The sequence below is a fragment of the Equus asinus genome, chromosome 14 (genome assembly GCF_041296235.1).
Source record: "Equus asinus isolate D_3611 breed Donkey chromosome 14, EquAss-T2T_v2, whole genome shotgun sequence".
Classification (NCBI taxonomy): Eukaryota; Metazoa; Chordata; class Mammalia; order Perissodactyla; family Equidae; genus Equus; species Equus asinus.
Genome location: NC_091803.1, coordinates 10515927 through 10532587, shown reverse-complemented (window position 1 = coordinate 10532587; position 16661 = coordinate 10515927). Strand labels below are relative to the sequence as shown.

The following is a 16661-nucleotide window of genomic DNA, read 5'->3' as shown; positions in this document are numbered from 1 at the left end:
GTTAGGGTTTAGATATTTTACAAAGGCGCGGGGTTGGGGGTCATGGTTTGGGACTTCAAAGAGGAGGAAGCCAATTCACAAGGAGACAGAAAACCAAATGTTTGCTGCGCCATCTCTAAACAAATGAGAGAGAACTTGTGTAAAATGGGCCCGGCTAGGTACCTTCTTCTCTACCACATCTAGAGTTCCCTACGTTGACAGCTCCTTCCTGGAACAGGCCTTCTGTCTTAAATTCTTTTAGGCAGTTAGGGGCGAGGCCAAAGTTTCTTTTATATATAAATTTTATGTGTATATATGTAATTTATAGAACTAAATAAATGAATTTAAATATACATACAATGGATTATATATTCTATTATATATCAATATTAATATATATTATATATATATATAATCTCCTTGGTTCTCCAGAGAACCCTGACGAATACAGGAGGAGTTAATATTCTTTTATCGATGGCATTTACATTTAATCATTTGAAATTCTTAGTTATGACATTGTTATGGCTTGCAAGGAAGTGTCCTTTTCTGTTTCATTTAGAGGCCTCAAGATACCAATTTTAAAAAGTTTCCCATTTTATTTGTTTGGTTTGATAGGCTTTTTCCAATTGAGTGCACAGATAAACCAATTTAGGAATTTCAAAGGAGCCCCATTTAGGCCAGTGAAGCCTTAAATCCCCCTGAGTAATCTGAGCCCAGTGGGACAGAAATCTACATGTAGAAGGTCTGCATTCTTTAAAGACAAAACCAGCAGGAGTCCCAGAGTGGGGCTGTTCTTTGGTGGTTCTCTTAGAAAATGGATTTCTCATTTGTATGAACTTACCAAAGGATCAAAGGCCCAAAAAAGGAGTGAAAGAAACAGAAGTTTCTAACAAAGCTGACAATGGAAGGATGGCCAGAACCAGTATCAAAGGACGCCTACATAAAGAGTCTGGACCTCTACCAAAAATGGGAGGTCCAGGCCCAGGAGGACTTACCACCAGGAACCAGAGCCACCAGGAGGAGATGACAGAGCACAAAAGATTCTTTGCAGGCACCTTGCTTGTGTCTGTGAAGTGGCACCAGAATTGAAGGTCAGTAGCTAGGGATTCCACTTCTGTCACCATGTAAAGTCAGCAAATAAGAGGCATAAACTGCAAAAGAAACAAAAAGTTTATTTGGGGTCTCAAGAATTGCAATTCAGGAGATGTAGATTCGAGTAGAAGCTCAAATGTGCTCCTAGGAAGACAAAGGAGGCAGGGGTAGATAAAAGGAAAGGACACAGGCTTACAAAGGTCTACAGTGAACAGTTACTGACTGGTTCTGGCATGGGGTGAGCTGACTTGCCAGAACATAGTTGGTCCTAGGCAGACTGTCCCTTCTTGGAATGAGGAAACACTTCAAGATGTGACCTCTGCTGTCAGGTAAAGCTCAAAAGTTCAGTTAACATCTGGTGGTGGATGTGGTGTACAAGCATAAGCCCCACTTCCTTAATGGCCTCCCAGCTCCATTTTAGAAGCCTTGAAAATGGTACTCCATTTTGTCATTGTCATCCACCACAGTCACGCACCACGTAACAATATTAACGATGTTTCGGTCACTGATGGACCACATATATGACAGTGGTCCCATACGGGTAGCACCACATAGCCTAGGTGTGTAGTAGGCTCTCCCACCTAGGTTTGTGTAAGTACACTGTGTGATGTTCACACAACAGTGAAAGTGCCTAATGATGCATTTCTCTAAACATTTCCCTTTCATTAAGTGAGGTACGCCTGCACTGATTTTAGTCTTGTGAGTGTTGAATAATGAATTACTCATTTCAATTATTTGAGTCAGCCCCACTGGCTGAAGATGGTAAAGGCTGACTGAAGCAAAAAACTAAAATTTGTTATTCAACATTCACAAAACCAAATGAGTACAGAAGAACTTTAAGTTCCATATCAGGGTTCATGTAAGGCAAAAACTTTCTAAAGGAAAGATGGATTTGAGGACATATATGATTCTGAGTGTAAATGTCTGGGTACAAGCAAAAAATCCAGGGAGCATTTCAGACTTTCGAGGCAGTGGAATTGGTGAAACCAAAGTCAAGCTCTCCAAACAGTAAAGGGGGCCCAGGTAATATCTGGAGTACAGGTGGAACAGGCAGAAAATTTCATCAATGTAATTGTATGATTTCATGAACGGACAGAGTTGGAAAATAGGATGGCAGGGTAGGGCAGAGGGACCTGGAGGGCCCAGGATGCATGGAGAGATCAGCTGGGCTGGTGGGGGGAAGGGGCCATGGGCACACCCTCTTCATGTCCCCTCCCCCACCCTCTGAAACCCTTTGTGACTCTTCAGTGCTCTGTGATGCAGGCCTGGGATTATAGGCAAGTGCGGACACTCTCAGAGCTCAGTTGCCTCAGGCAGCCTTGCGATTCAGAAAATGGAGTTCAGTCAATGGAATGTTCTCTCATTTCTGAATAGCCATATTGAGTTGTTTTTGAGCATCTGCTCAACATTCTTAGATAGTGACTATAACCTCACCATCGTGCGTGGGTTGTGGTTGCTTCTTCTGTTCCTGTGCTTCCTGGTGGGGATTCCATCTTTACCAACCTTCTGGAAAACCAAAATCTACCAAAAGGTAAGGATCCCTGGGCAAGCCACCAACAGGGATTTTTTATTGTTGTTTCCATTTCTAGTCCCACATTTTTAAATGAGTTGGTCCAGAGAGACTCCTAAGATGGCAAGTCTGAATAGAGGATAGAACATCATCCTTCTAGGGGAATAGGCCAGGCAGGACTAGGGGTTCAGCTGGGACTGTTTCCCATTTAAAACTCACAGACCATCTGGGTGTGGTGGAGGATTCCGGATAAAATCCCATCAGTGATTTCACAGCCCTGCATTAGGTTATTTAGAGAGTTTGGGATCTGTGTAGGAGAACACTGTTCCTAACACTGGATCATGAGTTACATTCCCATGTCGGGTGTCATTCGACCAAACCATCTTTTGTATTGGGCAGATCAGGAGAGCAGGGCTGAGCCTCTGAGCAGACACTGGAGTGTAAGCTCTGTCCCAGGATACAGGGTCCTATCTGAGGAAGCACAGATGTGACTGTGGGCCTCAGAGTCTATGCCCTCCTTGAGCAGAGGACTTCTGACTGAGAATATCAAGTGTGGACTCTAGCCAAAAATCCTCCTTCGAGTTTTTCAAAGAAGGAGAAATTGAAAGTATCTTATCACCTTTAGAAATTCAGAAAGGGAAAGAACACAAAGTGCTAGTAATAAAAATAGAGAGTGACATTAATCTTGGATGAATATCTGAGTTTCCTAGAGAGAGGAGCAAGCCAACTAAGTCCTCACTCCTCATTCTTTTCTTTTTGTTCTCAGCGTCAGGGCAGAGCCAAGAGGAGAAGAAAAGGTGGAACATCAAGTGGTAAGGTTCCACCTATCCCACCTGAGCTCTCCAAGGGTGACCCATCCTGTCCTCTCCATGAGGTCCCAGGTCCATGGTCTCTGAGGATGTCAGCCGCTAGATAGAGTCCCTCTCAGAAAATAGAGGCCTCAGAGGAAAGGCTCATGGGAAGGTAGTCAGAACCCGAGACATTTCTCAGATTCCTGCTCTGCCCAGCTCTGGGCATGAAGCAGTGATGGGCCTGGACAATGGGTGTTGCCCAGTGGGTTGCCGTGGGAGACGTCAAGAGTCAGAACTTCTGTCTCCTGACCTTGTGAAACTACGTTGACTTCCTGGATGATCAGACTCCTCTTTGAGGTAACCACTGACCTATGTTCCTCACATGGTGGTTTTGAACATCCCATGGGATAATGTATGTGACAGTACTTTATAAATGAAGCAACAAACACATGTGAACCTTATTAATATTATCATTGACCGTTTGACCACATCTACTGATTCTTGGGGCTTTCAGAGTTAATATCCCGTTAATATCCCAAGGGTCTCCCATAAAGGGACTCCTGTGTAACACCTATGCTTCTACCTTTATTACATGTAATTCACTCTTCTGGTTTCCCAGGTTGGAGAAACTACCAGAGGGAAACGGAGGAGAAAAGGAGGCTAATTTCTATTCTGAAAAGGTGACTAGTCTTTTCTTTCCTGATCCCTCTTTGACATGTTCTCTGCAATTCCAGGGATTCAGTACAGCCTGCAGTAGTCATGGGAGGGGTTTGCCATAGGAACGGGTATGTGAATGAAGGCCTTGGGGTGAGGGCTGCTGAGTGTATGGTGAAGTCATAGATGTGGGGCATTGTGAAGGGGCAGCAGGCTTCAGGTGGCCCCTCCCCTGACAGGCCAGCAGGTCCTCCTTTCCTTGTTCTGGTCCTGGCTACAGTTTTCTACTTCCTGTCTCCCGCAGGCCCCTAGGCCGGCCTCTCGATCCCACCCGCATTCGTCAACTATTATGCCCAGACCCCTCCTGTGAGGTGTGTAATAGCACAACTGCTGAGATCAATCGGCTGCTGTTCCTGGAGGACCTGGAAGATGATACTGCCTCTGTGTCCTCTATGGCTTCCACAGCTTCTGGGACTGAGTCATCATTCACTCTGTCCTCTGCCTTCTCAGAAGTCCCTCCAGGAGACCTAACACCATCCCCTCCACCTGACCCTTCCCCACTGCTCCCCTCCGTTCTCTCACCTAACCCAATGACACCCTTAGCTGACTTTCTTTCACCCTCACCACCGGGTCACTCTATGCCACCAGAACCTATTCCTCCCTTGGAGTCCAAATTCCCAGCAGACCATTCCCCACCCCAACCCATTGCCCTTCCCCCTCTCCCACCACATGACACCCAGGCAATGGATCCTATTCTCCAACCAGAGGCCACTCTGTCTCTGAATACGATCTTCTCTCTTGACCGCACCCTTTCCCAAGATATTAACCCCTTACCAAATTTGTCCCAGATAATGAATCCCAATGACTCACTGGCTTGTCATCACGGACCACCAAGCCTGTCTGTCTCACCACCGACAGACCACCCTTTAACTGTGACTCAATCTAAATCGGTTTCCATCTTATTGAAGTCTGTTCCAGAGAACTCATCTCCAGATAGCCCTGGTGGGTTGTCCACTTATGTCCCAACAATCAGAGGCACTGACCATTCAAGCCTGTCAATTTCAGAATTATCCTGGTGGCAAGCTTGTGCCAAAGACTTGTTCTTAGCACCTTCCACCTTGGCACCACGTGATTTTAATCGAGAGTTTCTTGCCCTCCATTCTCCAGAGTCCTCTCTGGAGAGACACCCTACAGCTAACCTTATAGAGCCTGGTAACCTCTCATTTCTCAGCCCTCATGTCCTGGCACTCCTGGAGAGACAAGTCCGAAAGAGGAGTGATTTCCTGATGTGGAAGGAAAAGGAGAAGGAGAAGGGTTCTTTTCCAAAAAGGCTTAGGCCAGGCCACCAACTAAATCCTTCGGGGAAAATGTCAGAGTCAAATGCTGATGAGTGTGACTCAGCATTCTCCCTTCCTTTCTGGAGCAGTGCAGGCAAACCAAAGGAGCTGCACATGCATGAGCAGCCCCCATATCCTAAAATCTTGGAGGACCATTTACAGGAAAAATGTATGCAGCTCTTCTGGGGTCTCCCATCTCTGCACAGCGAGTCCTTGCCCTCTGCTATCCGTGACTCAAGTGACTGCACCACAACCTTCCTTTTCAATACCATCTCAAATGCCTCCACGGGCCAAGAATCCCCAGTACCTCTCCATCGCCCACCTCCATCCTTGCCTGAGATCCAGCCCCAACCCTTGCCTCAAACCCTGCCCCAATCCCAGCCCCTACCTCTCACTCAGGTCAAGTCCCAGGCCCACCTTAAATCCCCACTCCCAATCCTACCATCTGGTCCTCTACCCCAGATAAGGATCTGTGGAGTGTGTTACCATAGACCCCAGGATGAATCAGAGTCTCTCACCTCATCTGAAATTCAACAACTGGAATGGAAAGTGTTGCAGAAGCAACAGGAAAGTTTGTGGGGTTCCCCCTCTGTAGTCCAAAGATCTCAGGAAGAATTTTGTTCTTCAGCTCCCAACTTTCCTTACCATCAGGCTTCCCAGGCCCATGCCTCCATCTCCACCCTTCCCGTAGAGTTTCCTCTCAGTGATGAGCTGAGGAAGAAACTGGAACATCACCTTCGAAAGAGGCTCATCCAACACCGGTGGGGCCTGGCCCGCAGGATCTGTGAGTGTCTGTCACTGATGATGCCTCCAAGAGATTTCTCAGAGATAGCTAAGTCAGAGAGCAATCGTGGACTCTCATGGATCTCGGTGAACAAAGATCTAAATTTTGGATTGAGCCAATCCAAAAGCTTCCATGAGAGGGGTTCAGAACTGCTTCAGGTAGAGAAGGAGATGGGGAAGGATCAGGGGCACAGCCCAGAGAACGGCCCAAAAGCTCATCTGTTGAGTGACCCAGAGAGCTCCTCAGATAAAGATCCGGCAGATGACTCTGAGAAAGACCTAAATAGTCACAAGGCAAGTCTGTCAGGGAAAACTTCAAGGGCCTTGGAGGAAAGTCTAGATCAGAAACAACTTGAAAATGTCCTGAAAGCACATTTGAGCAAGAAGTTTGAGGAAATCAGTGAGGCTCGGCTCCCTGGGACGGTGCGCAGTTCATGGCATGCTAGCAAGCAGACATTGCTGCTTTCTGACAAATCCCGCACCCAAATAATACAGAGGAGTTTGCCACCTTCAGTGGGTGGGGACTCCTCCCTGAATACCTTCCAGGAGCTTTGCTTCATTGATTCCAGTGCACAACAGATGATGGAAACCCATATTAAAAGTTTCCGTATGAGGATGGAGTGGGGCCTTCCCTGCAGGGTCCTTGAATCCATACAGGCGTTTAAATTGGAAGATGCTGCATCCCAGTCCTTGCCCTATTTCTACTGTCCCCCCTCAAATAACCCAACTTTGGAAGTCGACTCCAAATCCGAGGGCTTCGAGCCCCATAGAGGAAGCTCTAAATCTGTTCTTCAAGAAAAAGCGGAAACAACAAATTCAGCCCTGGTCCTGGATCGTCTTTGCCCTGCTACTTCACCTATGGGCAGGGAAGGACAAGGGGTGCCGAGACAATCACCCTCTGGTATCAACCAAGAGATTGCAGAGGTTGTTCAGAGGAGTAAGGGTGCCAGGCAGACTCATCTGCCTGTCACATGTGGTATCACAGGCAAAGCGAGTCAGAAATTTACTCAGCTAGGCAACAGATGCCCCCCAGAGCTGCCTGCAAGGCAAGCTGGTGCCAAACATGAGACAAAAGATGAGAGAGTGAGTTCCAGTGATAGAAGAGAAGGGCGACAGGACAAAAAGATGAAGTCGGAACCCTTTTCCGGGCACAACACGACCAGGGACATATTCAGGGCCAAGGAGCTCAACGCTGTGCAGTCAAAAACTGGTAATGTGTTGACAACCAGCAAGCCAGGAAGCTCCCAAATGATATGTGAGAATCACAGTAAAATAGAAATTACTGGGACCATTGAAAGCCCTGCACCAAAAAGACAAGTTCCCCAAGACCCAAAGTCATCGGATCTTAAGGAACATCTGTTTGGGGAATTAAAGTCGAAACTAGAGAAGAGGAATCAGAGCCAGGTCCAAGGCCAACACACTGACAGGGCCCCTGCCTCAGAGAGCTTGACTTACAAGGCCTCACTGACTCATGCCCACGGTGTCTCCAGTGGGGACATGGGAGCTTCCCAGGTGCTGCATGTCCATCTGGAGGACAGTGGGATCAGCAGGCAGCAGCGGAAGGAGCCTTGGGTCCCTAAGAAAGACCTAAAGAGGTCCGAGGATAAGAAATTCCCACCAGCTACAATGAGACTGAGCCCTCCGGGCCCCAACAAAGAAGAGCTTGGTGGAGGAGATGCAGGGTTGGGGACATCCCAGCCTACAAGAAAGAGTTTCCCTACTCAGATCACAGCATCAGAGGAGACGCTTGGGAGCAAGTCTTCCCAGACCTCATCACAGAAGGCACAGCCTCCTCCTGAAAGTCTGTTCAGAAAAAAGATGAACCACATTTTTCAATGGCTTCGTCCTGGGACAAAAGGCAAAAAGCAAGAACATCCCCAGGAAAAGGGCCGCCCCATATCATCTGCACAGAGCAGAGGCCTGGTTAAAGGGAGAGCTGCCGTTACTGGGACCACCACGGCTCAGAAGACCAGGACGGTCCCTGGGAAGTTCCCAGTGGAGAAACTGGGGCAGCGGTGTGCAACAGAGGTCACCCGCCCTCAAGAGCCCCTTCCTTCCCTGAGGAAGTTTGTGAAAACTGAGCAGAAGGCAGAAGAGCAGGCCCAGGCAGAGCCCGTCCAGGGGCATCCTTCCAACTACAGGGCTCCCTCCTGTAAAGTGCCAAAGGCCAAGTCCTGCCACCAAGAAGTTGTCTTTGCTGGCCAGAATTATCCTACATGTTCTAGACGGATCAGAGACCAGAACAGACACCCTCAGAAAGTCGTGGCGCTTAAAGATCAGCTATTGGATCAGAAGCGTCCCTTATCTGTGCCCCGCAGGGAGCATGTGCCCCATCCAAGCTCCAGCTGCAGGCGTCAAGCCGGCCCAGGGGCCTCCAGCTGTTCTCACCACTGCTAAAGGCACTATGTTTAGGGATCCGTCTCTATGTCAACAGAAAACGCTTTTCCAGCATTTCGAGAGCGGAAAATTTCCCACCGCAAAATAATTCCTTCTTGTGGAGAATATTAATTCTCCCCAATAAATGATTCTCTAATAATAGTGATGTCTTTTCTGCGTCCTGTGTTGGGGGCATGGGTTTCAGGTAACTCAGGGCTTGTGCTTAGGGAAAAGGAGGAGTGAGTTCAGCTCTTACTGATTGCTTCCTCTGGCTTCTGAAAGGTCACCAGTGCTCTGGAGCTCTTGTTGACAAAGAGATATCACGTGCCCCCAAAAGCCCATTTCCTCCCTGATGAAGTTTGAGGAGGTGGGTTCTGCCTCCTGCCTCTTCGCTTAGCCTTAACGAAAGTGTAGAGCAGCCCACACCTTCCGCTCACTGAATGTTTTACATCCTTCAGAGAGTAGGGAAGACAGGTGTTCTCTATCCGAAGAGGGTCAAGAATAGGTATGCAGTTCATAAAACAACAATGAAGAAAAAACAGTGGCTTCATCATGATTTAGAGGTCAGTGACCAGAGGACCCCACAGGTGGGTGAACCCTGAATGGGATTTGGGGGGTGGGGGAGGGTATTGCTGCAGTGGATCCTGGGCTGGTGGGGGAGGGGCTAGCAACAGCACAGACACTCCTTAAGAATCTGTCATGTGAGTCATATTAAAGTGTTAGGGAAGAATACTTTAAACTTTACATTGAGGTTTCCCTACTGGAAAGGCACCTGGGGGAAGTGGTTCCCCTCTGTAGGTATTTCTTCAGACTGCCCAATGACATTTTGTTGCAGAGCAAAAGCATCACTCAGCTGCCAGTAGTAACAATGTTGACCAGGTAGCCACCTACCTCCCAGGATAAAATAAAGCTGAGAGTAAGGAAAAGATGACTTGGAGTAAGCGAGGAGGGAAGAAAAAATGAAGAGGGGAAAGAAGGACCTTGCTGGTAGAACAAAGCTTTATGCCTCATCATCCATATGGTGACCCTGTCCTGTTTCCTGTTCCCCCCGCCCCCTCCTCAATCTGATCCAGGCATCACCACCTTGAGGCTGATCCAGGCACTGCACAGCACACTGATGCCTTATTCCAAAAAGGCACTGGGCTGTTCTTTGAATACTAAACAATATCTGCAGGGAGGTCATGAGGCATGGCATCCCCCTCTTTGGGGAAGGTGATCTTGCTGCCTTCCTTCCATCTATGCTTAATAAGAATATACAAGATCTTGCCCTTAGTGTGTACAGTTCACCTATCGGGATGGAAGTGCTGCCTCTGATATTCACGGGCTTGAATTGGTCTCCCCCAGAACACCTGCAGCTCATGAACCAGAGATGAGTCCTAGACTATGCACCAGGTTACAGATATATGGGGGTCTCACCATGGACTGCACACATACCCACCCTTACAATAGGGGTTGGGAGGAAAGGCAACTCCACTTAGACAGACTGGGACTCAAAAATTGGCTGAGTGTCAACTGGGGCAAAATTCAAAAAGCATTATGATGGTGAGCGTTAAATACATTAAGTTGTAGATGTCTAAGTAAAATAAAGATGGTTACAAGGGTGGAAAAATAAAATACCAATTTTGTTTTCTAAAAACAACATGATTTTAAAAATGGAAGGGAGGAGAAAAAGGGAAAAATAGAATAAAATGATTGTTCTGTAAGTAAAAAGAGGGGGTCAAGATATAGGTGACAAACGAAATAAGACTCCAAGTAAGGGAAAGGAATTTGAGGACATTAGAAAAGATACAAGTATAATGGTAACTATTGTAACAAAACCGCACACGCACGCAGGCACACTCTACACAAATGGGGTGAGTATCCCAGAGGGCAGTGGAGGTAGTTTTCCCAGAAAGACTTGTGAACGCTAGGTGTTAAAACAAAAACCAAAAACAAAACCGGTGTCCACTACAGCCTCTCTCACTCCACACTTGTATCTTCTTGTCCAGAGTTATGCCATTGACCCCACAATGTCTGAAACTTGAGGTCAAAGAAAGAATGCAGATTCTGTGGAGGTCCTGGGAGGGGGATGGGGCCCAGGGCAGGAGACTTGAAGAGGTGAGGAGGCCATGGAGGGCTCTACCATCGATGTGGATAGACCAGCCAAAGACCAGCCTCTCAGTTTCTACATCATCTCATCTTAGGGTCCTTTCCTTCCATTCCAGTGTAGTTACTGCCACACTCCAGAGCTTATCACCAGGAACACTTCAGCCATCCAGATTATCACAGTCGGACATTCCACCCTTTGGCCTCGTCTCTCATTCTTCTGATTCACATGCCCCTTGTTAACTTTTCAACTCCAGGCCATTCATTTTTCCACTTACTCCTTGTCTGTCCGTCAAGCTCTTGTTTACATTTCCTCCCTCTCCGGGGTAGACTTGATGGTCTGTCAGGTAACCAACATTTAAAAAGCTCCGCTACTAATGGGCCCCATCCAATCCCTTTTAATCCTTCCTGTCTGGCAAAATCCCATCTCTCTGCCTTTCCCAGAAATGCCTTCCTATATCTAATTGATCACTATTGGATTAAATCTCACAATGGAGTCTACCAATGCCACAGTAAATTCAGCCCCAACACTAGCTGGAAATCACTCACTCATTCCACAAAGAATTATCCCATGCTTACTAACATGAGAACAAAACAAATGGAGCTTAGGTCGCTGTTTCCTTACTCCATTCTCTCTCCAGGGACACTCAAATTTATTTCAAATCTCCTTCACTTTCCTCAAATTTAGGCTGTCTCCATTTGCTCAGTAGATGTGCTGGACCACTGATCACAGAGGAACTAGAAGTCAGGAGACAGGAACTTTCCGTCAATAAAGCTTCACAAAAACCTTTTCCCGTTCCTCCTTTCCTTCTTTCCTGTTATATGAAAAGAGGTTTCCTTCCTAACCTCAATGATTACACTTCCTGAAATGTCCTTATTGAGAGAGCTGAACCCTCATCTTGACGGACTGAGCCCCCTTGCCAGGTATCCTCTCGTCCCCTCCCTCTCTTTAGGAGGCACCCAGCTTCTTTCATTATTTTAAGCTTCTATTACAGAAATGTTTAAACACGCACAAGAGCCGTGGAACTTCCCATGTACCCCTGACCCCACTTTCACTGTTATCATCTGGCACGTGTGATACGGCCCGTCTCCTACACTACGGTTAAGGGGCAAAAGCCCATGGGAACATCCTGCCGTCCGTCTCTCAGGTGTATGCTTTGTGCCCATGTCACAGCTCTCATGTTTCTTTGACATTTACTACCTGTGGAGCTCACTGACCCAAAACAGATGGACAGAGCCATGGGGAGGAAACGCACTGAGCTTTAGATGCTCTGGCCATCAGTTCTGCTCAGCCCTGTAGTCAAGCCTGAGAAGTCACTGAGTTAACTCCTCCCTCCACCCCACGCAGAAAGGAATCTTCCTAAGCAAATGCAGTGCACGATGTTGCGGTCCCTCAGTCACACAGTGACTGCAGCACGTAGAGAGCACAGAAGGAGAAAACGGTACATGTGATAAGGACTTCACATCACCATGCAAGTGTTTTCAAAGATTTAGAAGAAAGTTTTTTTCCTGTAATACATTTAAAACAAGCTACTGTATGATGAGTTAAACACAGGAGATCAAACACTTTTTTATCTCCTCTCCTTCCCCAAAAGTAAAATATTACATGAAAAGATGCTCCACATCATTAGTCACCAGGGAAATGCAAATCAAAACCACTGTGAGATAGCACTTCACACACAGGATGGCTAGAATCAAAAAGTTAGATAATAGCAAGTGTTAGAAGGCAGAGAAACTGAAACCCTTCTACGCTGCTGGTGGGTATGAAAAATGGTGCAGCTGTTTTGGAAAACCGTCTGGCAGTTCCTCAAAAGTTAAACACAGAATTACCATATTACCTAGAAATTCCACTTCTAGCTAGACACTCAAGAGAAATGAAAACATACGTCCACACAAAAACTTGTACACAAATGTCCATAGCAGTATTATTCATAACGGTCAAAAGACAGAAACAACCTAAACGTCCATCAACTGACGAATGGGTAAATAAACTACGGTATATCCACACAATGTAATATTTTTTGGCAATAAAAAGTACTGATACATGCTGCAATATGCACAAACCCTGACAACATTACGCACAAGTGAAAGAGGCCAGTCACAAATAACCTCATATGATTCCATTCATACGAAATTGTCCAGAACAGGGAAATCTAGAGCGAGAGGAAGTAGACTAGTGGTCGCTTAGGGCTGGGGGGATGAGAGGGCAGGGGCATGACAGCTAAAGGTTATGAAGTTTCTTTTTGAAGTCATGAAAATGCTTTAAAATTGACTGTGGTGATGGTTACCCATCTGTGAATATACTAAAAATCATGGAATTATACACTTTAAATGGGTAAGTTGTATAGTATGTGAACTCTATTTCAATAAAGCTGCTAAAACAAGTAAAGGATTTAAAAAGAATAAGGCCCTTGAGGATGACAAGAAGGGGAGAAGATATGACAAAAGATGTCAACACATTTTTTGAAGACGGAAATCCGGTGCAGGAGTGGTAACTGACTAGCAGAGCAGAGGAAGTGCCGGCAAACCAACTCACACCACAAAACCCCAGAAGATGGACGACCCAGTGGCACCAGAGAAGGAAGAAATTAAGGGTTTCATGCTGTACACATGTTGAATATTTTGTTCTTTGCTTTTGTTTTTGTTTTATATTATGCATAATTTTTTAAAAAAAAATTTTGGGGGGGATGCTCTTTTCCAGTATTTTGTGAAACCCTGTTGGAATGTTAGCATACTTTAAATGTGCGAAGAGGATACAGGGTTTCTTGCCTGGGACAGAACCTGCGACAACTGTTTTAAAGTCACCATTGCACACTTCTGGGGTTTGGGTACGCTAGTGATGGCAGCTGTGGGAATCAAAGCCAGAAATCTCAAAGGTTAGGCAAAATTTGGGACAACAGCCAACGGTCCATTTTTAAAATGTATTTATTTAAAGATAAACTTGTGGAAAAGTTGCATGGATGGTAAACAACCATATACCCTTTATCCAGGTGTACCCATTAGTATTTTGACCCATTTTCGATATCTCTCCACTTTGTCTCTGTCTCCGCTCCCTCCCTCCTCTTTCTCTATCAGCACACGCGCGCACACACACACACACACACACACACACACGAATGTCCATGAATGTGCCATGTCCGCGCCCAGGATCCAAACCGGCGAAACGCTGGGCCACCAAAGCAGAGTGTGCAAACTTAACCACTCGACCATGGGGCCGGCCCCACCTGAAACTATTGTTGGTGGAGCTTATCTTGCTCAGACTTTAAAGGATGATTTTACAATCATCAGTCCTGGGGACCTTAGGGGCAGTCAGGACCAGACTTGCTATAAAAAAGCAATGCCAGAGAAGCAAAGATACATAGAGGGATTTGTCTGAACAGAGACCTCCTGCAGTCGAGGGAGGGTACATGAGAGGGGTGGGCTTGAAGTGTACCTTCCTTTTGGGTAGAGACGATGGTGAAGCTGTGGATGAGGGAGAAGACAGGGAAAGAAAGGAGCTGTCATTACTGGTAAACCCTCTCACATGGGAGGGAAAGGATTGGGTGTCTGTGGCCAAGATAGGTTCATCAGACTCAGCGAGGGAATGTGGGCACGCAAAGGGAGGACATGACACAGGGCTTCATTCCAGCAGTTTAGCACTAAACAATGAAGCTGTAAAAGTTATAACTATTAAATGACTAGCTAGCGTGGGGGGAGATGAAATAAATATATATACACCATCAACAATAATGACATTATTGTTTAAAAAGGTACAGAGATGTCAATGGGAATTTTGGGGAAAAGATAGAAAGTAGATGGGGAAAAAATCATAAAACCTTTCATGGAAGAAGTAACCATAGGTGTGATTCAAACAAAATCTAAAGGTACTGTCAAATATGATTACAACTGTGCTCACTAGAAGTTATGCTAAAGAGAAGCCTAGTCCCTAAATCAAGATGAGTTTGACTCTGCAGGTCATGGTCCAGCACAATTGCTCTGTAAAATAATGGAAAAGTTTAAAATTTTGCTGGGAGGAGGGGATTTGGCAGAGAAAAAGAGGGAGCAGCAGGGTGAGACACCGTATGGGTGGAGGAGGCCAGATTTGAGAACCTTTAGAGGCTGACTAGCCTAAGAGGGATTCGGGGAAAAGAAGAACTACCAAACATTTTCAAGTTGTTTGCCCTGGGTCCACGGATGCGCCACGCCCTTGTGGCCCTCTTTCTCATGCTTTCTGTTGGTTGATACAGGCTACTCTGTTCTCTCATGCTTTTTGGTGATAGTGGATTCTTTTGAGGAGATAATGGGAGGTGGGGCTGCTGCTGAGTGTATTTCTGGTTTCATACAGGTAAAAACACATTATGTATGAGGGGAAGTTTTAGTTGAAGGCCGAGTAGATCTTGGGGATGTAAATCCCTGGGCACAGGACCGACTTTCAAAGATGACGTGGGGGTCCAAAAGGAGATCGCCAAGCAATAAAAGGCTCTTAGGTAATAGCTGGGTAACAGAATAAATAGAAAATTTCACCAAGGTGAAATATATGCTATGGTGAATATGTGGAGTTGGAAGGTAAGTTGGAAGTATCTAAAGGGCCTCAGAGGGGTGGACTGATTTGCTGGCCTGGATGGTGGGGGAAGGGTTGTGGGTTCATCACTTCTGTGTTTTCCCCTCCCCGACCTTCAAGGACCTTTGGTGTCTATGCTAAAGCTCTGTGATGCGGGCCTGGAACTCTAGTCTAGAATGTGCACTCTTAATGCCCAGCTGCCTGAGGTGGCAGTGCACTTCTGGTGATGCAGATCACCCTCTTTGTCTGAGGAATGTTAATGCACCATGGCTGAGCTCCAGCTTCAGTTCCTAGGTATTCCCATCCCTGCCTTCCTGTGTGGGGTGGGGCTCCTTCTTCTGTCACTCTGCTACCTAAAGAGGAGTCCATGTTTCCCAATATTTCGGACAGAGAGAGACATCAATCAGGTAAGTAAATCAGGTCCCTCAGAAATATCAAATCTTTCTTTTCAAATAGATGCATTCAATGCTATCAATTTCCCACTAAGTACTGCTTTTGCTATACCTTATAAATTTTACTAAGTTCTATTTTAATTTTCATTTTGTTTAAAATACTTTGAGACTTCTTCCTTGACCAATGTGTTTAGTAGCGTGTTGTTTAATCTCCAAACATTTTAGGATTTCCAGCTATCCTTCTGTAATTGATTCCTAGTTTAATTCCATTATGGTCTGAAAACATACTTTGTACAATCTCTATTTATTTTTGTTAAAGTGTGTTTTGTGGCCAAGAACGTGGTCTATCTTGGTGAATGTTCCATGAGAGTTTGAGAAGAATGTGTATTATCGGATGAAGTACTCTAAAAAATGTCAATTAGATCACGTTGACTGATGGTGCTGTTCAGGTCAACTGCATCTATACTGATTTTCTGCCTGCTGAATCTGTCCATTTCTGAGGGAGAGGGTGAAATCTCCAAACATAACAATGGATTCAACTATTTCTCTTTGCAGTTCTACCAGTTTTTGCCTCATATTTTGACACTATGTTGTTAGATGTATACATGTTGAGGACTGTGTGTCTTGTTGGAGCATGGACCCTTTATGGTTATGTAATACCCCTCTTTATCCCTGATAGTTTTCCTTGTTCTGAAGTCTGCTTTGTCTGAAATTAATATAGTTACTCCTGTTTTCTTTTGGTTAGTGTTAGCATGGTACATTTTTCTCTGTCTTTATTTGTAATCTATCTGTATCTTTATTTTTAAAGCGGGCATTTTGTATACAATATTTAATTGGGTGTTGTTTTTTTATGCACTGACAGTCTCTGTTTTTTAACTGGTGAATTTACACGATTTATATTTAGTGATTTTTTAAAAATACGGTAGGACTCATATCTACAATGTCTATAACTGTTTACTATTCATTATATCTATTCTTTTTTCTTCTCTTTTTCTGCGTTTTCTGGTTTTACATAAGCATTTTATATGATTCCATTTTCTCTCATCTCTTACTATATCAATTGTTCTTTAAAAAAAATTTCAGTGGTTGCTGTAGAGTTTGTAATATACATTTATAACTAAT

General features: G+C 45.4%; 1 long non-coding RNA gene across 2 annotated transcripts in view; it reads right to left on the bottom strand.

The window, feature by feature from the left end:
* LOC139040149 (uncharacterized) overlaps positions 1 to 16661 on the bottom strand; it is a 62940-nt gene that overhangs the window by 6383 nt on the left and 39896 nt on the right. For both annotated transcript variants that reach the window (XR_011494109.1, XR_011494108.1), the window contains exon 8: positions 975 to 1130. This is a non-coding gene — a long non-coding RNA (uncharacterized lncRNA). The remainder of the gene's footprint in view (positions 1 to 974; positions 1131 to 16661) is intronic.